Here is a 23,934-nt window from a genome sequence, read left to right as displayed (position 1 = left end):
GAAAAGTAATATAATGTAAGTTGGTTATATGTTTTTAAAAATGTATACACTCAGGGAAGCTCAGAGTCCTGAGGCGATGCTTCAGAGGGCAGCTAGAGGTTTAGGAGAGGCTTCTCAGAGGGATGGAGGCATTGCCTCTTTTCCTGGTCCTGTTAGCCTTTCCTGAATGCATGTTCTTTGTTCCAATGGCAAAAAAACCAGCAAAGCTTTTCTATAGATTGCAGGAACATGCATTAGCAAAGCATTAGCAAAGTCCTGTGCTGGGGCTTCCTTCATCACCATAACAGCTCTTTGATGTAGAGGATATCATTATGCTCATGCAAAAGCAGAAAGATTAAATAATTTCGCTAAGGACGCACAGCTGGTGAATGTAGGCCCCATTCTCCCTGGCTCCCAATTTAAGTGTTTTTTTCTATATTTTTACTGAAAGTAAAATGAAACAAACAAACCCTAAGTTCCTGCTTATGTCAACAAAACTACTATAAAAATTGGCTTCCAGTAGCCATTCTTTATGTAGTGGTGGTGATGAAAGCAGTAGCACCACATCTTAAGACCACCTGCTTTCCACCTTGACGGGGAGAATCCCATTAACCCCTTTCATGCAGCCCATTTACAGATGGGGAAGTGTGCAGAAATGAAGAGGCACAGCCGAGGTAACAAAACCACACGGAAGCAGAGCTAGGTGCAAACGGAGCCCTTTCATCCTTCAGTGTTCTTACCTGGCAGGGCCTCTAAACTTTAGCAACTGATATTCTAATTACTCCTAATTACTATTTTTTCCATTTGTAAAACAGAGCCATATTTTGCTCTGAGAGTACAGACAGATTAACACAACTAGACATTGATCTGCTCCTCACTTGGCTTGCTGGCAACATTCTCCAGAAGGGTAATTCTTCTACACACACATGATATTTCGAAGTCTTAAAGGGTAGGTGTGGATAATATGCAAGAGCTATTGTTTTTCCACATGAACCTGAATTGATATATAGCAGCTGATTAATAACCTTAAGAATGAAAATGTCAGGCCTATCACATACACATTAGCCAGCAGACCTCAATTTGTTTTGGATAAGGATCAACAGTCACACCTAAGGCAGAAGAAAGGCACCTCTGACATCAAAAATCCCCTCTAAATATCACCATCTCTTTGGACAAGACATTTGGAAACATAAGCAGCCTAATTAACAATCCATTATGTAAGTAACATTTGCTTATTTTAATTACTGGGAACTTCAATTAGATCTCTTCCAGAGTGAGGAACACAAACCTGTTTCTTGGGTAATGGCTTGGGGTTGATGTTCTTAGAAATCCTAGGACCTGGCGATGACTCAGTGCACAGGTATAGGGAAGAGAACAGGAATGATACACATCAGTGGAGGAGGGGGGTTGTCTCAGCAAGCTCTGGTGCCAAAATGAAATCCTGAGATCCAAAGTCCATTCTCCTCTGCTTAAAACCTCTCCTTCTTGGCTTTTGCTTTCAGAGAAGTGTTCAGACTTATTATCGTGACTCACTAGGTTGTTCATCATAGGAACTTTTCTTACTTCTTCAGACACATCTGTTGCCACTCCTCCCTTCTGCTTCCTTCTGCTTTGACTCTGAAATTCCCTGGGTTCTCGGAATAGTTCATGCTCTCACACGCCTTCAGGATTCTGCCCATGCCGCTTCTATCTGAAATGCTTGACTTCCTTCGCCTAGAAAATCTCCTCCCTATTTAGGTCTGGCTCCAGTATCACCTGCCTGGGAAAACCTCTCCAGCCTCTTACTCTCATTTGTACCATGCCCAACTGTCACCCCTAGGCTCAGTGGTCTCTCCTTCAAGCAGTCAAAGCACTCAGTGTTTATCAGTCATCTGGATCTTAAAGAACAACTAAGTCCTTCTGGGGAAAACAAGCCTTCTCTCTAGTTTGGACAGACTCTCATATAGCTTTTCTGTGTCTCAAGAGAACAGGAAGACAATTTACCAAAGACATGCCCTGGATCAAAGAGTGAAAAAAAACAAAAAACAAAAAACTTGGAGTTCCGTCGCGGCTCAGTGGTTAACAAACACCGACCAGCATCCATGAGGATGTGGGTTTGATCCCTGGCCTAGCTCAGTAGGTTTAGGATCCTGTGTTGCCGTTAGCTGTGTTGTAGGTTGCAGAAGTGGCTCAAATCCCTCATCGCTGTAGCTGTGGTTGTGGCCAGAAGCTGTAGCTCCAATTTGACCCCTAGCCTGGGAACTTCCATATGCCATGAGTGCAGCCCTAAAAAGACCAAAAAACCCCACAAAAAAACAACAAAACAAAACAAAAAAACCCTTAAGATAGTTTCAAGTCTACTGGCTTCTTGATAGTTAAGGAGTGGTTGGTGGAGTAGACAATTCTGTATGGAGTCTTGTTTCTCATGAATTTCTAAGGACCCAGAATATAGTCTGAAGGCAAGTGGCCACTGCTCTCCACAATATTAGATGTTATAACCAATGGGCAATAAAGACTATCCCCTTGCTTAAGGCAGATTTAGGCAGCATTGTGTTTGAGAATTGATGTTTATCCCTGGAGAATGCGTGTTTGCTTTTTTTTTTTTTTTATCTAATAGCTTTCACTTGATGTTTAAGAAGAATAAGGGGACATTTCCGCATCTCATTCAGAAAAGAATTTGAAGGGGCTGGAGTCTTATGGCAAATGGTAGCAAGAGAGCTCCTCTTGAAATTTATTGCTAAAACTTTGAACTGAAAGATTCAGAGTTTAGAAAATGTACTGCTATATGATGGCTGTGTGTCCTTGAGGGCCTGGGGGTAGAGCAAAGGGGTCAGGCACTGGCAAGTCACAGATTCTATGTCCAGATCAATCTTGGTGTGTAAGAGTTAGGAACTGGCACTGAAGTGGTATTCTGAAATACAGGTTGGTGAATGTCTGAGACAAGTGAATAGTTCAACTTTTCTTACAGTTTTCCTTTGAGTTATGAGGATATCCATTCATGTATTGAGCTACTGTCATCTGGCAGGTTCTAAGTGCTAGAGATATGGAGTCTATAGACATCAAGATGCTTTTCCTAATTGGGCTTAGAAACCTGGTGGGGCAAGGCATACAACAAAGACAAAAGCAAAGACATGTACAGGATGTAATAGGGTCATGATAATAGCTATGCAAAAAATAAAAGTGGGGAGTTCCCACCATGGTGCAGGGGAAATGAATCCAACTAGGATCCATGAGGTGGAGGGTTCTATCCCTGGCCTCACTCAGTGGGTTAAGGATCTGGCATTGCTGTGAGCTATGGTATAGGCTGGCAGCTACAGCTCCTATTGGACCCCTAGCCTGGGAACCTCCATATGCCAGGCATATGGCCCTAAAATGACAAAAAAGACAAAAAAAAAAAAAAAAGAAAAGTGTGTAGCTTGAAGAGAGCATCTCAAGGGTTGCAGGATAAATTGAGTGATCACTGAAGATAGGGCATTTGAACCGAGACATGATATAAAGGTTATCAGCAATGTGAAAATCTGGAGGCAGTGGCTTCCAGACAGAATAAAATAGACCACACATAGATCCAAAGCAGAATCAAACTGAGCATCTTCCAGGCACAGAAAGGAGTTGTCATATGGATCTAGCTGGGAAGGGAGAGAGAATGAAGGAGGTCAGCAAGAGCCAGACCTTAAAGGGTTTTAACTCTTATGGACATATTCATGAGTTCAAACCATACAGATGTCATCAAATTTATATTTTTAAAATTTGTTCTGTTTGTTGAGGGAGAATAGATTTTTGAGTTGGGGGTATGGAGAGTAGAATCTAAGAAATCAATTGTGAGCCTATTACATTGATCAAATTAATAATTGTGAGTTGTCGGATAAGCAGGGAGGTCCTACTGTACAGCACAGGGAACTATATCCAGTCTCTTGGAATAGACCATGATGGAAGATAATATAAGAACGGGAATACAGGAGTTCCCGTTGTGGCTAAGTGGTTAACAAACCCAACTGGTGTCCATGAGGACATGGGTTCGATTCCTGGCCTTGCTCAGTGAGTTAAGAATCTTGCATTGCTATGAGCTGTGGTGTAAGTTGAAGACACAGCTCAGATCTGGAGGTGCTGTGGCTGGGGTGTAGGCCGGCAGCTACAGCTCCAATTCGACCTCTAGGTTGGGAACCTCCACATGCCACTGATGTGGCCCTAAAAAGACAAAAGCCAAAAAAAAAAAAAAAAAAAGAAAAGAAAAGAGAAGAAAGGGAATATATATATATATATTGTACTTTGCTGTACAAATTGCCACAATTAAATCAAAAATACTTTAGTAAAAAAATTTTAGAAACTAATTGTGAGTTGCTCTGATTCGGGTGATTTCCTTGGCAGTGAGGAGAAGTGGTTGATTTGGGGAGGTTTTGGAGCTGGACATGGCAGGATTCACTGCTTTCAGAGTATGACTTGATATTTTTACTTCCCACGACGGCCGCTCTTCTGTGACATTAGACACGTGCAGATAGCTTTGCATGGTGGTACTGTAGAGAATGCAGTATTGGGGCAGAGTCTGACCTGACTCCCATTCACCTACTGCCCTCTCTCATCAACAATGCAGTAATAGGGTCCCAGACAGCCAGGGGCCTAGAGTCTGAGAGGTGACCAGACAATGTGAGTGCTGCAGAGCAGATATCAAACGCAGAAGCTGTTGCCAAGCGTACACCTCCAAGGTGTACGTGAGACAAACCACCTCTTTCCCAGATAGTGTAGAGGAAGGTGTTACTTCCGGAGTTGAATGGGCACAGGGATGGGATGGAAGGGAGCCTATGCACTGGACACTTACCCCTGAGCTGTCATTGTTTATTTATTCAAGGCCCTCACAATGTAAAGGCTGGAGCTAAGTCACATTCACTTTTATATCCTAGCAAGTGCACAGTATCTGGCACTTAGTGCTCAGTAAATGCTTGTCAAATGACTGAATGGTAGAATTCTTTATGAGAAAGGGATGGTTTGAAGATTAGGCTTCTTCCGACTTTTTAAGCAAGGGTGGCAGGGACATAGTTTGGAATCAGGCTTCCTGTCTTTTTCCACTTTTGTGCCGTGGTCCTCAAGATGCTGCTTCATATTTATCACTATGAAATGGCTGAACCTTCCCCCGCAGAGACCTCCTTTTGTCCCTGGCCTTGCATGATACAATTTGTACTGGCCAGAGGGAAGGCAAACACATCGGCATGAAATGTGAATATGCCTATTAACATTTCTCCCAGAGAATGTGGTGAGCCTTAGGAATCAGCTTAGAGGTTCAGCTGGGGCCCCGGTCAGCACATTCTTCGAGCTCCTGGAAAAGGGCAAGCACAGAATATTTACAGTCACAGAGAAATGGCCTCATAAAAATGTATAAGGGTGTGTGCACAGAAGGATGACTTGGATGAAAAAAAGCAGTGTTTACATACTGTTAAAGATATTCACACCTCATCAAATCGTTGGTCTCATTTGCTGGCAACAATGGGATTTTCCCCTCTGTAAGGCAGTAATAGCTCTCAGCAGAGAATTGAGCACTATGTCTCATTAATCTTTCTCAGATCCCAGCGAGGTGGGTGGTGAGGGTCAGCTTTCCTGTAGTATCAGAGGAAAGATCAAGGTTGATTTTTTCCCTCCTCATTGCCCTCTCATAGGATGTTTGCTATCTCCTGTTTGAGATCTCCCCTGTGGCTCTTGGGGGTTGGTCCTTCCTACAGTCACCTCCTCTACCATCCCTGTGCAGATAAGAAAACAGAGCCCCAAAGGAGTGGAATCAGTTCACCAAGACCTCTCAGCTACTCAGTGGACTATCCAAGCCTCGCTCACTAGTTTCCTACCTAGAGAAAGGTGGGATGAGTAAAAGCACAAACCTGTGCTGATTAGATGTGTTTTTTATATGTGCTAGCTTTTATAATCTCTACGATAATCTTGTAATGTTGGTTTTGTTATTTTAATCATTATTACTATTCATTATTATGATTTTCCAGAGGAGAACTGTAAAGATCAAGGTTCATATAAATTCCATTTTCAAACCTAAGACGTCATTTGGTGCCACAAGACACAAGATGTCTTAATAACCTATACTTTGTACCCATTGGACAGACACATAGCAGAGGCATGATAGTGCTCCCTTCTTGATATGGTCTTGCAAAGGAAAGATGGCTTTGGAGACAGACCTGAATTCAAATGAAGATCTCTTCCTTCCTAGATGGGTGCCCTTGGGTGGAGCAGAAAGCATGCCTGCGCCTCATTTTCTTATCTATAAAAACAATATAATAAAATATACCCATGGCATGATGGATGTGAAAATAAAATGACAGAATACAGAGATAGTAATTATCCCCCAGAAATGCTATTCCATATTAGTAAATTCACTCTACTTTTTCTCTATAAGCAGATTCAGTGGGTTTTTTTTTTTTTCAGTAATCCTGTAGAAAACAAACCCATGCGTTTCTGTATTTTTTGTATTCACACTGAGTTGACTTTTTTATAGTGTACAAGATGGGCAACACCTTTCCTGTTGATTTTCACTAGTTATCAGACTCTATTGCCAGAGCCCTAATCTTAAACCTCATCTCAGAAGATCATGGGGTTAGATTATTTAAGATTCTTGGCAGTTGAAACCATATTACTAGTCCACTGACCATCAAGTAAGTATTGAGCATCTAGATATTCCATGGAGTACTGAAAGCTAAGGCTTGGTACTCTCAAGGAAACCAAGAGAGGCCATTTTAATACCCCTGAGACCGTGGGAATATAATAACCTCTTTGGGCTTTAGTCTTCTCATCTATATTATGGGCTAAAGATGGAAAGTTTTGAGGTGATTGTGATAATACATATAAAATACTTACCTAGTGCATTGCATGTAGTTAGGATTTAGTAAGTACTAGTTATTAATATCATTAGCTAAAATATTTAGTAAAAGGAAACTCAAGTTAGTTATTTCCAATGCAAGATGGTATATAATAAAGTTGCTCACACATTCAATATGCCTTAAATTTTTATATTAGTGAATAAAATATTAAATGTAAAATATGCATGCATTATATAAAATAACAATAAAGTGGGCACCTACCCAATACTTTGAAACTCATCGAATGTACCTACATGGTGTCCCCCTTTCAGAGGCAATGGAAACGCTGAATTTTGTGTTGACACTTCCCTTGCTTTTCTTTATAGTTATACTGTTTATTTTTGCATTTCTTAACAATAGAATGTTTTAGTCTCACACAATTTTGACATGTATAAATGGAATTGCATTGCTATCAATCCTCTGCTATTTGCTTTGTTTGCTTAACACTGCATTTTGAGATATTTCCACCATGTCCATGTAGATTCATGTCATTCATGATTTATTCCTTTCTGTACTATAAAGCCTATTTGTATTTGATATAGCAGAATTCACTCATTCTTTTTTCTCCTAATGAACATTTAGGTTTCTTCCTTTACAAAATTTCCCTGTCACTCTCAACGCTTTTATCTCATTATTATATAGTGCTCATAGTGTGCTTGGGCACGATTCTATGTAGAATAGATATTTGAGAGTAAGACTGATAGGTCTGCAGGATTTGAGGATGTTCAACATTACTCTATGATGCTATTGTCTTGTTTTACATGGTAACTGTAACCAGTTTTAATCCTACCTGCCGTGTTTAAGGATTATTAATAATCCTATTTTCCACCCTTGCCAGTACTTGATATTCTCAGTTTTTAACTTTTGTCAGTATGATGGGTGAAAAAATGGTACCTGCTTTTGGTTTACTTGGGACTTCTTTGATGACTAGTAAATCGAAGAATATTTTTGAAGGCTTATTGGTCATTAGAATTTCTGCTTTTGTGAAGTGCCTATTAAAGACTGCTCATTTTTTCCTCTATTGAGTTGTCTGTCTTTAATTTATGGATTAATGTAGATTCTATTTACTGTCTGGATACTAATTTTGTCATTACATATTCCCAAACATTTTCTCTTACTTAACAGTTTGTCATTTCAGTTTTTCTATTATGTCTTTGGGTGAACAGATGTTCTTAATATTGCTGAGTACTTCAACGTTTCTTCATGATTTGCACTTCTTATTTCTTGTTTAGAAACCCTTCCCTATCCAGGAATCATAAAGATACTCTGGTGTCCCCCTGTATTATGTTCTAAAAGTTTTACCGTATTTATTACCCTTTATATTTACATATTTAATCCATCTGGAATTGATTTTGTATGTGGTAGGAAATAGGGGTCGAATTTTATTTTTGTCCATATAAATATAACCAATTTCTCCAGGATCATTTATTGAACAACTTATCTTTTGCCCCGTAATACATCAAATTTACATAATATGTGGAATGCTGGCCCTGTTATACATCAAATTTGCATATATGTGCGGGTTTGGCTGGGGGCTCTTTTTTCTTCTCATTTACTTATTTGTCTGTGTGCACATCAGGGCCAGCCTCCTTTAATTGCTATCCCCCAATAATAATGTTTGGTACTCTGAAAACCAAGTCCTCCTATTTTTCTTCCTCAGGATTGTTTTGCTTATCCTTTGTCCTTTGCTCTTTCACATACAGTGGTTGAGCCAACCATCAGGTTCTTTAAAAATAACCTGTTAGGATAGTTTTAGAATTACATTGACTTCATAGATTTATAGATCAATTTAGAAAGAAATTACATTAATATTGTCTTACTATCCATGAAGTTAATGTAGTACTTCTTTAATTTTTGTTCTCTTTTAATGTTTTTCAATAAAGTTTTACAAGATTTTCCATAAAACTCCTTTCCATCCTTGCTAGATTTATGTCTAGGTACTTGATATTTTATGCCATTACAAATTGTTTCTCTTTTAAAGTGTATTTCCTAATTATTCAATTTTCTATGTTAGTGTCTATCAAGAATTGATTCTTGATATCTATTAATTATATTAATGAATATTAATTTGTATAATTGATATAAATTATATTAATTAGTATATATATTAAATTAAATGATATGATTGTAGATTTGAGCTTTTATATGGAGATAATCATATCATCCATGAATAGAGTTTTGGCATTTTTTTAAACATAAACTTATAACATCTATTCCTTTTTTTAAAAAAAAAATTTTGTTCTGCTAGGACTCCCAACAGGCATTGAGTGAAAGAGATGTTAGAAAGTTGTTTTTTATTTTTCACTTGAAGAATTATTTGAGGCCTGATTTGAAGCTGGATTCCTCCAGATGTGTTCTGCCAAGCTGGGAATACTTTAAGCCAATTTTCAGCTAGAAGTTTTCAAGCCACCTAGTTACTGAGAATTGGGAGTACAAACTTGATTGAGGATCGACTTGTAGTAAAAAATTGTCAAGAACTTTCTTCTTCTTCCCCTAGTTTAGTGGTTTGAGAAAGGGACATGCTCTCATACTCCTTTCTGGAGTAAATTTTGTGTTCACCCTTAAATTAAGGTTGTTTTTTTTTTGGGTCCCAACTTTATACATGTGGGGAATCTCCTAAAAGATTCCTTATTTTGAGTGACCCTTATAATTTGTCTCCTTGATACCAAGGCTCAAGTCTACTGGGGTTCAGAAAACATCCCTGAAGGAGAGCTTAGTTCAATGTTCTGCTTGACTTCCTAGAGTTCTCTTACTGTGGTTAGATTTTTACCTTTATATTTCCTTACATCCTGATTAACCCACTGATCCATTTGAAAATAACTTTTTTTCTATATTGCATCTAATAGTTTTGATATTTTCAGTATTAGAATGTCTTGGATATTATCTTTCTGGAATCACACATCCTTAGTGGGACTTTTCAATATACCTCCCATGTGTGTTGCAACTATGCAATGATATCATTCTTGTCTTCATAACAGTAGATTTCGAAGACAGCCATGCCAACAGAGCATTAAACTGGGGGATTATACATATCATGATGGTGTTAGCCTTGTAAGGGGTCCTGGGCAGAGCAGGACATTCAGGAAAGAGGGAGGTGTACTTGCAGAGGCCCTGGAGTGTAAGGACATGTCTGGAGTGTGACAGGAAATCTGTGCTTCTTACAGGCATTATTTATTGATCTTCATCTCTACTCAGAAAGGTAAAAGAAGAAGGTTTCACCATTAAGAGAAGTGGGGGTTTGGCCATCAGAGTCCAGGGTAAAGATACAAAGCTTCACCCAGTATGGCAACAAAAGCAAAAGAGAGATCAAAACTACAATTCAAAAAGATACATGGACCCCTATGTTCATTGCAGCACAATTCACAGTAGACAAGACATGGAAACAATCTAAATGTCCATAGACAGATAAATGGATTAAGAAGATGTGTTACATATACACAGTGAAATACTACTCAGACATAAAAAGAACAAAATAATGTCATTTGCAGCAATGTGGTTGGACCTAGAGATTCTCATACTCAGTGAAGTAAGTCAGAAGGAGAAAGAGAAATACCACGTGACATAAGTTATTTGTGGAATTGAAAATATTGCACAAATAAACCTATCTACAGAAGAGAAACAGACTCAAAGACACAGAAAACAGACTTGTGGTTGCCAAGAGGTGGGGAAAGGAGTAGGATGGACGGGGAATTTTGTGTTAGTAGATGTACACTATTACATTTAGAATGGATAAGCAATGAAGTCCTACTGTATAACACAGGGAAATATATCCAATCTCTTGTGATAAAACATGATAGAAGAGAATATGAGAAAAAACTATTTGTGTATATGTATGACTAGGTCACTTTGCCGTACAGCAGAAATTGACAGAACATTATAAATCAACTATAAAAAACAAATAAAAAGAGAGAGTGATAAGGAAATGAGTTTTACAGAGATCGACTGATTCGTTTATGCGGTCATGGTTAGCAAACTGAAAATCTGGTCTTTTGACTCTAAGTCCAATGCCCTTCTCAGCACTGATACGGTTGGGCCTTGAAAGATGAGATTCTAAATCCCTTCTGATATGTTCCTAGAGCTCTTGATCCCACAATCTAGCTAAAGAAGATATGTGATCAGTGCTTACTTATCACCCAAAAGCTGTTATGTTGGCAGAATTTACTTGTTTATATTGGGGAATTTACTTGTAAAGAAGTTTTACTATACTGGTTCCCTCTGTACAAAAACTGGTCAAGGAAGGAAGGTTCTCTGGGAAGACAGGCTCTTTGGTAGCTGACAGTGAGCTTCAGGCAGTGTTGCTAATATAAGTGAGGAGGAGGAAGCTGCTGGGTTTGCATCATAGGATTCCTAATGCCTTGTGGGGTTCTGAACTCTCCCTCTGCCCTGGACCCACAAGGGTCCATCAATGCTTACTCTTTTTGTTCCCACTCTTCTTCCTTTCATTGAGTTTTTGAAGGGACTGCTTTGTCTAACTTGAGTGTCAGGTATGTCACCAAAGCTTTGAACTTTGGCACCTGCCCCTCTCAACATGGTCAGCTGCTTTCTCTGATTTATTGAGTTTGAAAGTTGACTTTCCATATTTAATTCCTATCTGGAGATGGCCATACCTGGAGGTAATTCTAGAATTTGTATACATAAGGAGCCCAGGAAGAGCAATATTACCTGAAGGCAGTGGTAGGGATTGTTTCTTCAACTGCATTTTCGTAACAATATGCTCACGGTTTGATCTTCGATCATTTGATCTTTCCTTACAGCACTTTTTGCACATGAAAATGAGGTTAATAATAGTACTTAATTCATGGAGTCTGTGTGAAGATGAAATTAATGAATATACGTAAAGAACTTAGAAGAGTGTTTGATATGGAATTGCTCAACAAATACAGGCTACAGTAATATTAGCAATAGTAGTGCTTATTGTTTATTTAGGGTGGATGTTGAGGTGATTGCAATGGCATTACTGGAGAGGAGGACTAGACTTCTTTTGAATCTTCTAGAGGCGTCTGAGATTTTCTACATATTTGTCCGATACCAGAGTATAACTTAAGGTGGGAAGAAAGCGTTATACTTGCCTTAAATCTCTTTTAAGCGTTCACAGTTCCTAAAATGTTGTCAGTATTTGAGAATCTTTATTCTGTACTTTTAATTTCCCATTTAAATAGAGATGGTCTTTAAGGTGATTGACAAAGCAATAAAACAGGAGTTTGGACTCAGAAGACATAGGACGGGGTCTTTGCTGCTCTGTCTTCTCCTTTCATGGCCTTTGGTAATTTGAGGGCTGACTGATGTCTACTTCTCTGCTGGGTGAGCCCAGTCACCTGGGGACTTGTTCTTGTCATGGGCTGTGAGTGGAAGTGACATAGGCCACTTCTAGGCAGAAGCATTTGTCAGTATGAGATCTTTCACTTCCCTTCTCTTCTCCTGCCACAACAGTTATCAAAGTGGCCTCACATTAAGACCTGACAGAGTCAAAAGGATGTGTCATCAGTTTGGAGTCTCAATTCAACCCATGGAGGAAAGACATTTTTGGAGAATTCTGGGACTAGGATCATAAGGACTTTGTGTGGAAAAAAAATATTTGTTGCTTTGAGCAGCTAGGATTTGGAAGTAATTTGTTAATTCAGCATTCCCTAGACTATCTACAGTTAAGAAAATTTCTTAACCTTTCTGAACCTGTTTCCTCATCCTAAAAGTGAGACTAAAACACGTACTTAGTTTGGGATTTTTGAAGGATAAAGTTAACCAAGGTAATATGTGCAAAGGTAGCATCTGGGCATAAAGAAATTGCTTCAAAATTATAGTTGTTATTATTATTAAAATTCAAGGCACAGCCTCAGGAATTCTGGACAGAGAAAATCATGAAAAGTCCCTGCCTTCAAGGGGCATGGGGAATGTTGAGAAATTTAAGTTTCCCATTTCAGATTTTGTACTTCTGATCTCTTCCATGGTGTCACTTAGCAACCAATGGCAGGGGTGGTGGTGGTGGGGAAATATGCTTGTTGCCTATCTTTCTCAGATGCTAATTGTAAAGAAGCTGGATGCTCAGCAAAGGCAAAATATGTTTTTTGTTTTTTTTACCTACCTGCGCTGTCACTCTTTCTTTCCATATCCTTTTTCTGTTTTTCCTAAGATGATATTCTAGTCCTCCACCTGTACCTACTCTTTTTTTTTTTTTTTTTTTTTTTTGGTAATCAGAAATAAATTTTCAAATGAATGTCTGCTTGTTGGTTGTTTTTCCTTAGAATCAGAGAGTTAAGCTCTGTCCTCACCTATCTGCCACCGCTGAACTTTTTTTAGCTTTTCTGAGCTCCCATCTCCTCAGCCTATTTTGCAGTGTTGTTATGAGGCATGATAGTTTCGTGGAAATTCATTGATTATTTCATGTCTGTTGAACTTTTTAAGTAAGGATTCTTAAGCTGAAAATAGAGCATTTTGGAAATTCTGGACTTGTATGGCACTCGAACAACTTCTTACTCTTGTGTAACTCCAGCAACTTAGAATCCTTGATTCTAGGGCTGGGAAAGGATATCCTCCACCATGTAAAGGAAATAAAGACCTAAAACTTTGTTACTTGCTGAGGACACATTAGGCTATATATTTGTGTGCTATCTTATGCCATAAACTTTTTTTAACATAGTGGAATTTGGTTTGAGAAGATTAAATAACTTGAGAAAAGTCACAAGTCAATAATTCTTTTAAGATATTTTTCTTCTATTGTCGCTCTTGTTTTATTCACTCAGGAAACTGCACTTTGGGTCATACTAATGGCATTATCATTTTTACTAAACAAGAAACATAGATAATTTATGGAAATAGTGAAAAGTGATTATAAATAGCACTTTTAAGCAGCATTAAATACTCTTGCTTAATGAGATGGTAGATGTGTTATCACAGGAGCATCATGATGATTGAAAAGTATTATCTCCATTTTGCATTTAGTAATCTTCAAATTAGCCTGAGGCCTTCCTAATACTGTCATCATGAATTCATAGTGTTTGTAGGATCTCAAGAGGGTAACTACTGATATGGCCTAATCAACTCACATAATATGTTCGGCAACAACTGTCACAAATATGTATTGAATTCTTATGGATTGAATTCCATTCTAAACTATGGAGATCCAGCTGCATCTGTATAGAGCTTGTATTTTAGCAAGAAGGGCAATTAACAAAATGAATAAGTAAATTATTTAGTGCATTGAAAATGAAAAGTACTATAGGGAAAATAAAATAAGAAAGGAAGATAGGGAGTGCTGGTGTGTGTATTTGAGTGTGTATGTGTGTGTTTGCAATTTTAAATAGGGTGAGTCAACCGAGTAAAAAAATAAAATAATTTGCTAACAGTCATGCAATCAGAAAGTGGCAGATGGGAACCTGTTCTCAGTATCCTAACTCATGGTTTCACCCTCTCAACCTGATTGGCTTCAGCCTCCTGAATTTTTGGACAAAGCCAGACCCAGGAAAAATCACCAGCATAAGATTGTTCATTGGTGAAATCTTCAGAATTCTTTCCATTTCAAGAGAGAGGTACTCATTTCAAAATTGTCTAAAGCAAAAATAGGTAAGCTTATTGGAAGGACACCAAGATGTTTTATGCAGTGCAGAACAAGGAGATGATCTTGCCTCTGGGAATGTGAATGTTGCCAAGAGGGTCTTTTGTCACTCTCCTCTACTCTCATATCAACCTCCTCCATGTGGCTAGACATGGGACTGTTAACAGTATTGTCCTCAGACATAGGCAAGAGGGGCCCCTTCTTTATCCTGAGAATCGGGGATTGCTAAACTTTTGGATCCCTTACCTCCAGGTCTGGTTGCGCTGTCCCTCAGGGGCATTCCCTGACTCTTTGTACATCATGTGAGGTCAACCAAATGCCATGAGAAGCTCTAGAACTTTTGCGTAAAGAGCTGCCCTGGGACACTTAGCCTGCCAAGTTTTCAAGAGTGACCCTGGCAAACAGACTGCCCCTGGAGGCTGGTTTGGCATTCATTTTGCAAGATTGTGTGAGACTGTGTCAATTTAAAGTGCTGATGTTCTAGTATTAGGTGGTTCTGAGGTCAGAAAGACGACAAGTTTAGAGACCAAGACTATAATGATCCATAGACAATGGGCTTCCGTCAGGTGTGTGGTCCCTGTGTCAGCTCTCCCAGCCTGTGTCCTGATAATGGTGCCAGTTTACAGCATACAATGTGTATGGATTAAGAGCAGTGAAACTGGAATTATGTTGAATGAATTGAGATCAAGGTTTTACTCTTTAGCTGTGTGATCCCAAGCATGTTATTTGATCTATTTAAGAACTCATTTTCCTTATTTCAAAATGGGGAGGTGAGAAGTTTTTATAATATTAAGTGAGATGATATTTGCCAAGTTCTTAGAATAGTACTTGCCACATAGTAAGCATTCATTGTCCAGTGGAGAGCTGGGTTCCATACCAGATGTTCTCAAGACCCTGTGTTCTTCAGATTATACTGCATTGCCTTCTCAGGTTAAAAAAGAGAAGGAGTCCAGGAGTAAAACCAGTGTTGTGATGGATCCACACGATAATTAAGGCCCTTGGTCCATGAACACCATGGGTTTCCTGATGCTGACAAATATATGTTTCTAAAATAAAGCTTGAGTCCAAAGTGTCTGATAGAAGCAAAATAAGAGAACAATTCTAATTTTGTTGAATGTTGCTTTTATTAGGGAAAAAACACATAAAGTTAATTTACACTTTGAATTACAAAATATTGACACTTAAGTAAATTTAACTCACAAAAAAGAGATTATATCAAAGTCCAAAATGCTGGGGGGGAAAGTAATCAGCCCTTATATTGTGCACAATAGTAAATTAAATTCAAATAGTTATTCCTGCAGCACTCATGCTGTGATTTTAATTATCCTCAGATCTGGGGATTCTAAGTTAAAGTTTTCACAGAGACTGTAATTTTTGTTCCATTAACCATTTAACAGAATCAACTTTATGTAAAAGAGTTTTCCTGATTATAAATGGTATGAGGCTGTTGAGTGGGAATTCTAGTGACAACTGGAGTTACAGAATTACTCTTGGGTGTTTAAATGTTCAGTTGTGAGTTTTTTTAAAGGGATTTTTTTAAAAATCTTGATCTTCATTATAAATTGTCCAATATATCAATTAGTCAAGAATTCTTTATTTGGTGTTTATTTGGGTAAGTGCTAAGAAGAAAGAAAGGAAAGAATAGAGGAAGAGGGAAAGGAGAAAGAGGAAAGAATTCATATAAAATCCATACTTTAAAAATATAAGAATTCACAAAAGAATCAAAGAATCAATAATTGAATTGTGTATATATATGTATGTGTATGTTACCCACATGTACATATATGAACATGACCACATAGGAACCTGCTTTGATGAGCAAGTGATAATTAATGAGAATTGGAATTACCACTAATCCAATATGTCAGTTGTGGAGAAAGTCTATCATTTCTGATGGAAGATGTCAGTGACCGGCCTTTGATGTTGTAAGCAAATAGGTAAAGCCACGAGGGAGATCCAACCTTCAGTTGGCTATAATTTCAATAAGGCATAGGCTGGGCATGAAAAGAATGCTGGAGCTCATCAAGTTCAAAGGTCTATAGATGAGCAGGAAAAGGCATTTTCTGATCTTACGAGTCCCCCAAGTGCAAAATACAATCACAAGATTAGCTTGATGACTTGGGTGAGTAAATGAGGGAGTAGCATTCCATTGAGGACAAAGACCTTGATACCGATCTTTTAAGCTATGAAGCCCCCCTTGCACACCATGTACAAGACTGAGAGTGTCTGGGCTCAAAATTACAGAAATGTTTGGAAAAATCCAGTTACTAAATTAATTATTCTAAAGTAACATTTGTGTGTATGTGTTAAGAAGTCTATACACATTTGGTATTTCAACTCCATGAAATGTTTAAGAAAATCTAGTGTTATGAGTATGTTTTCAAATGTGTAGGTCAGAACATTCCTCTCATAAGCCTCTGTTGACCATAAGGGACTCTGTCATGGACCTGCGTTCTCTAGTATCAAATGGAATGATGGTTTTCTGAAAAAAAAAAAAAAGGCCAAGTGTTAGCACTGAACAAATGAAGCAATTTGAGCATAATTACCATATGCACAACGAAGTCAGAGTGGCAATCAGAATGCCTTGACTCATAAGACAGTATGCAGTAGAGTCAATGGCTAATAGGTTATGTTGTTGCAAAGGGACAGACGGATGGATATTAAGTGTCTCTCCTTCCTCCCTCCCTTCCTACCTTCCCTTCTTCTCTCCTTCCCTTCTTCCCCCTTTCCTTCCTTCCTCCCTCCCTTTCTCCCCTTCCTTCTTTCCTGCAATAGAAAATTGTAGTTTCTTATTCACCTTAAAAATGTGATTTAATTCAAAGACTAAGAGTCCAAGGCATTCCTGTTGTGGCTCAGTGGTAACAAACTCAATTAGTATCCATGAAGGTGTGGGTTCGATCCCTCAGTGGGTTAAGGATCCAGCATTGCTGTGAGCTGTGGTGTAGGTCGCAGATGCAGCTCGGATCTGGTGTTGCTGTTGCTGTGGTGTGAAAAGACTAAGAGTCCATTAATTGAACTGAATTACAATTTCCCAGGAAAATTAGAATGGGTTGTAGGTTATGGATGAAGGTCACAGTGAATCAATTATTGCTTTGGGACTGCAATAGAGGGAATTGCAGCATGTTCCCTCTCATATTAAGTTTGTACAGAGTTGTCAACTACCACTTGGAAGGGACTCTGTGACAGTCTGCTCTGGTTGGGAATTGCACAGTCTAGTCCAGTAGCCAATTACTATGTGGCTGTTGACCACTTGAAATATGGCCACTCCAATTTGAGATACACCATCAGTGAGTTTTAAAAACTTAGTATGAGTAGAGGAAAGTAAAACATCACATTAATGTGTTTATCCTGATTACATTTTGAAATGACTATATTTTGGTTATTTTATTTTATTTTATTTTTGTCTTTTTCAGGGCCGCACCCGTGGTGTATGGAGGTTCCCAGGCTAGGGGTCCAATCAGAGCTGCAGCCGCTGGCCTACACCACAGCCACAGCAATGCGGGATCCTTAACCCACTGAGCGAGGCCAGGGATCGAACCTGCAACCCTATGGTTCCTACTTGGATTCGTTTCCGCTGCACTACAATGGGAACTTCAACTATATTTTGGTTATTTTAGATGAAAATAGATTATTTAAATTGAGTTTGCTTCTTTTTTTTTTTTTTATCTTTTTGAATGTGATAACCAGAAAATTTTAAACCACTTTTGTGGCTTGCATTATATTTTTGTCTGGACTTCAACAAAGGGAAGATGGAGAGAAGAGGCATATCAAAACTCTACCCTATATAGGGTGATGGTATCTTCTATTACTCAAACCAGGATATTTGGAGCATGGAAGCGGGCACTAGAAAATGATGCCAGGGCAAAGGGCATGAACTGGGTCTGCTGTCTTAGGCAACCAAAAGTGTGAAGTCCCTCTGTCAACGGATAAGGTGAATGTGAAAGCCACAGAGAAAGGGGAGATGCAGGTTCAAAAGAAGGGCTTATGTCAGGGGACTTTTTTTTTTCTTGCATAGAATGCAAAATTGAAGTTTTATGCTGCCTGCTTCATGCCCTTTCTACTCTTGGAAAAACCTGAAGCTTTTTATTTCTAAGGCAGGGACTTGACTGAAAATCCAGGTTGTGAGAACTTGGATGGCAGAAATTATTTTGAAGCATTTGTGAAACTTAAGTACCTCACAAATGTATTTCCTTTAAAGCCCAAGCAAGCTTAAAACTTCACAGGAAAAGTACTTGGCAGGAGGCCGCCTTGGCTTCTCCAAATCCCATGTGTTTTTCTACACATACACATACACTTACATACATACACACATTAGAGGAAAAATCCAGCAGAAAACCAACACAGCTTCCTTTGCCTCAACAGCGAGACCATCTCTCTTACGTTCACTCTGGGTCCCCCGTTAGGGACATTGTCCCAAAGATCCCAAGGAAGTCAGTACTTCCCCTAATCTGAAATTTGAGGAAAGGGCCCAAAAGAAGGCAGAAGAATCTGAAACATGAGGGAGAGGGTGGCCATTTGTCGCATCTCCTCTCAATAGAGCCATGGAAGCTGGGGGACACTGGTCTAGGGGGACGTGGAGGCAGAGAAAAGGAATGTTTTCAGTGGCCAGCTGCTGCCTTTCTATAGGGCAGTGAGGAGATGCCAGAAGGAACTTCCTCAAAAATCTCTCTCCCTTCAGCCCCATTCCCCTGGTCCTGACTTGTCCCTTAAGAGTTAATTTTTTTTGGGAATTCCACAATTTTTTTGTGGCTCAGTGGGTTAAGAACCAGACTAGTATTCATGAGGGTTTGATCCCCAGCCTCGCTCAGTGGGTTAAGGATCCAGTGTTGCCATGCACTGTGGTGTCGTTTGCAGATGGGGCTGGATCCCTAATTGCTGTGCCTGTGGTGCAGCTCCAATTTGACTCCTAGCCTGGGAACTTCCATATGCTGCAGGTATGGCCCTAGGAAGAAAGAAAAAAAAAAAAGTTTATGTTTTAATTCAGGACCCCTCAGCAACCCTGTAAGTACTCGTGCTCGAATAACGCAAGATACTCAGCAATTATCATCCATTTCCTTGTTGATTTTAAACTTGATGATTCCTTGGACTGAAATAGCCCATTCCTCTTTTTTCAGCTGGCTACTCTTACTGCCCTTTGAGATTCAGCTCAGATGTTTCTCTCCCTCAGGAATCATTTCCTGATCCTCTCAGAAGAGGTGGGTTCTTTCCCCGTGAGGCTTTGTAAAGGCTTTATCACAACATGTTACTCAGTCAGTTGTGGTCACTGAAGTCTTGGTCCATCTTCTTGATTCATGAAGAGTCCTGAGAAGGAAGGACCAATGTCTCCCCTGGTCTCAGCATCTCCAGTGTCTACCATGCCATAGATGCTCACTAGTGTTTAATATTTCTTTTCTTATTTTTCTTTTCTTATTTTTCTGTTTTTCTTTCTTTTTTTTTTTTTTTTTTTTTTTTTTTTGCTTTTAGGGCCACACTACATCTGCTGGCCTACACCACAGCCACAGCAACGCCAGATCCTTAACCCACTGAGAGTGAGGCCAGGGATCGAACCCTCATCCTCATGGATACTAGTTGGGTTTGTTTCCACTGCACCACAGTGGGAACTCCCGTTTCATATTTCTATGTTCTGGTGATATAAATCACTAGAAAATCACTTTCCTCACAAGCAATCTGTGACCTGGCAAAAGCCTGAAGAGACCGGCAGATGACAAGTAAATCCCTATTCTATTCACGAAGACAGTGAAACTCTGAAAGGCTAAGTGACTTTCCCAATATCACCCAGCTTGGGATTGCTAAAACCAAGTGCCCACTATTTCTTCCAAAGATCAGGGTTTTTGATTTTTTTTTTCTTTCACTAAACTCACCGTTTATGTTGAATTAAACATATGCACATTGGGCCACTGATAAGCACATTTTGAATTGAAGATCTGATCTTAGTTAAAAAGGGTGTTTTGATTCCAAAGAAGCCTGCCAGGAAGAAATATATGAAAAGCAATAAGAATTTTAGCAAAAAAAAAAAAAAAACTCTCTAAATTTTAAGGCAGGTGTTTGTGAGTGGAATATGATAGGTCCTTGAATCCCCTAGGACTTTTGGAAAAATTTTGTATATAAGAGTGTTTTTTCTGGGAGGAGGATATGGAGCTTTTTCATATTCTTAAAGTGTGAAGGTAACTAAGGCTCCCTTGTCCCTGTCCAGAGGGAACATTTTGGACTTCCTTGGGGATCTGTCACCTTGTGGGACAATTTCCTTCTTCAGGCTGCCTCCCAGAGCCAGTGGCTGCCAAGACCTGCGAGAAGGGGATCTGTGTGGCCCACTGGCATCCTGAATAGTAACACTTCTGCATTGCAGGCGAGCTAATCCGTCTCTTAAGCTGCTTGACTGAGCTCCTTTGCCAGATCTGATAGAAGGATTTAACCTTTCCTTTTTCCCTCTTGGCACACGCTCAATGGAATCCAAATAAAGAATTAAAGAGACTTGAAAGGGACTTTCCATTACCAAACAATTCAGTTTAAATTTCCGACCTTTCCTCTAACTTTTTTTTTTTTTTTTCCATTCCCTCCTTTCTTCTCCTTCAATATTTGGGATTCAAGGCTGGCATAAAATCCCTTGAGGGCATGTGGAGAGCCAGAGACCAGGAACGTGAGTGGAATTTTCCAAATTAAGGTGGCTTATTGGCCTTAGCTGCCAAGTGAACTGGGGAGGCCTGGCTCTGGGGTTAGGCCTGGGAGCAGGAGTGCTCTGACATCTGGGGGAGATTTTTGGCCTCCGCAGCTGGAGCCACACATTCATTCTCCAGCTTCATGGAACCCTGCCTTACTCTCAGTCCACCCCGCACTTTCCTTGTTCTGAGTCCTTATTCCTGTTGCTCATAGAACGTAAATTCCACATATTGTAACTGAACAGCTGTGATGTCAGAAATTGTCCTGTGCTCTCAGGGTAATAATAGTAGCTAGGAGTTAATGAGAGCTTATACGCGCAAAGTACTATGCTAGACTGGTAACACGAGGTCCAATTCACCCTCCCCTCCCCCTGCCCATTCTACAGATAAGAATACTGAGGCACAGAGTTTACATCTCCAAGTTCTCATAGACAGGAGAGAGAAGAACCAGAATACAAATCCATGTGATGGGCGTCAAGAGCCAGGAATCAGAGTGGAAAGGGAGCTTGGCATAGAGCCTGGGAATTTAACCAAAGAATGGACAAATTTCAACTATGGTGATGAGGAGGAGAGGGGATCAGAATAAGAAAACCAATGCATGTTTTAAATCTTAGTTTAAAGAGGGCATTTGTTTCCTATTACCCTTATAATAAAATAGTAATCCATGTTTATGATAATGACTTTGGAATTACTCCTACAAAAAGCACCAAGTATGGAATGTTGTGTAAGTTATTTTTCAGAGGTACTAGGCAAAGTTAATTCATATGTTACACAAAGAGATGGAAAGTTTGGATAGAAATATTTAATATTCTTTATAATAACAATAGCTAATACTTACTGAATATTTACTAACTGCCAGTTATTCTTATAGGCTCTTCCCTTAGGTTAGCTCTTGTTATTCTTCCAGTAGCCCAAGGAAATCATTATTACTATTATCATTATGCTCCTAGAGGCAGGGTTAGATGAAGCAGCATACTTGGGATTGTACCTTCTTTTCTTTTTTTTTAATTTATGAATTTTATTACATTTATAGTTGTACAATGATTATCACAACTGAATTTTTTGCATTTCCATCCCAAACCCCCAGCCCATCTCCCCAACCTGTCTCATATGGAAACCATAATTTTTTCAAAGTCTGTGAGTCAGTATTTGTTCTGCAAACAAGTTGATTGTGTCCTTTTTTTTCAGATTCCACATGTAAGTGATAGAATATGATGTTAGTGTCTCGCTGTCTGACTACCTTCCCTTAGCATGATCATTTCTAGGTCCATCCATGTTCCTGCAAATGCCATTATTTCTTTTCTTTTAAAGATTGAGTAATATTCCATCATGTATATGTACCACATCTTCTTTATCCACTCCTCTGTTGATGGACGTTTAAGTTGTTTCCATGTCTTGGCTATTGTAAATAGTGCTGCAATGAACATTGGAATACATGTTTCTTTTCAAGTCATGGTTTTCTCTGGATAGATGCCCAGGAGTGGGATTGCTGAATCAAATGCTAATTCTATTTTTAGTTTTCTGAGGAACCTCCATACTGTTTTCCACAGTGGTTGCACCAATTTACATTCCCACCAACAGTGTAATAGGGTTCCCTTTTCTCCACACCCTCTCTAGCACTTTCTGTTTGTGGACTTTTTGATGTTGGCCATTCTGCATGGTGTAAGGTGGTACCTCATAGTGGTTTTGATTTGCATTTCTCTAATAATGAGTGATATTGAACATCTTTTCATGTGTTTTTTGGCCATCTGTGTGTCTGCTTTGGAGAATTGTCTGTTTAGATCTTCTTCCCATTTTTTGATGGAGTTGTTTGTTTTTTTTGGATATTGAGCTGCAGAAGGTGTTTATAAATTTTGGAGACTAATCCCTTGTCCGTCACTTCATTTTCAAATATTTTCTCCCATTCTGTGGGGTGTCTTTTTGTTTTGTTTAGGGTTTCCCTTGCTGTGCAGAAACTTTTAAGCCTAATTAAGTCCCATTTGTTTATTTTTGTTTTTATCGTCATTACTCTAGGAGGTGGATCTGAGAAGATACTGCTGTGGGGGATCATACATTCTATTGAATGGCAGAGCTCGATTTCAAATCCATGTACTCTGGCTGCAGAGCCAATCCTATTAGTTAGTCAATGACATGGCCACCTTGATTTGCATGCCATAGGTTCAAGAATCCCTACGGTTTTTTTGGTTTTCTTCTCTATGCCTATTTAATTGGTCAGTGCAGCCAGGCATGGCGGTCTTCGTACAACATCTAGAAATAACAAAATGCTTTTGCTAGGGTACTGCAACATGCTTAGAAGAAATTTATAGCAAAGACTGGGGCCAAGAGATGGGGATGCATACAACACAAGGAGAAGTGATTGAGAGTTATTCTTGATGAGTGGGAATTAATTCTTTCCTTACTGTGCCCCCTATTAGGAGATGCTCATCAACATTTGTTGAGTAAAAGAATGAACGGTCAGTTAAACTGATACAGAGAATAGAGTATGATAAAGACCTTGAAATAAGTGGTGTGGGATTTTTGCTGTTTTGTTAGGTCTCAGTAGCCTTCTAAGAAAATGCATTTGGAGAGCCCCCTTCAGAGTGAGGGTCCAGAATATATTGATAACAGTCATAAACAAAAATCCTAACAGAGTGATTGGTCAACCTGAAGATTGTTGGATAGTCAGTGGCGAGGTGCCTCTCTGTTATACTGTCTAGGGACACCGGTGCTGAGTACTGGGGTTGGAACCTACCTCTCTACATTCCAGATAATGGTTACAGTCCTCGGGAAAAGCCTTCAGAACAATAAGTCATCTTGGTCTTTTAGAGTGGATTTTTTCTAACCAAGTCTTATTCCCCTTGAAATTGCAACTATATTTTTATCACAGAAATAAGGAAATTTTTTGGTGGTCAGAGAACATGTTGCGAGCAGCTCAACAGAGCTAAGC

The 23,934-nt window shown here is 39.2% G+C and overlaps 1 long non-coding RNA gene across 2 annotated transcripts in view; it reads left to right on the top strand.

Moving 5' to 3' along the window:
- LOC102158082 (uncharacterized) overlaps positions 1-23,934 on the top strand; it is a 383,658-nt gene that overhangs the window by 134,593 nt on the left and 225,131 nt on the right. The gene's annotated exons all lie outside the window — the stretch shown is intronic.

This window comes from Sus scrofa, chromosome 8, assembly GCF_054392235.1.
Source record: "Sus scrofa isolate SSC_HxYL_T2T_F1_AM1 chromosome 8, Sscrofa_HxYL_maternal_Yorkshire_Landrace_v2.0, whole genome shotgun sequence".
Lineage (NCBI taxonomy): Eukaryota > Metazoa > Chordata > Mammalia > Artiodactyla > Suidae > Sus > Sus scrofa.
The sequence above is the reverse complement of the archived record's forward strand: the minus strand, read 5'-3'. Positions and strand labels throughout refer to the sequence as shown.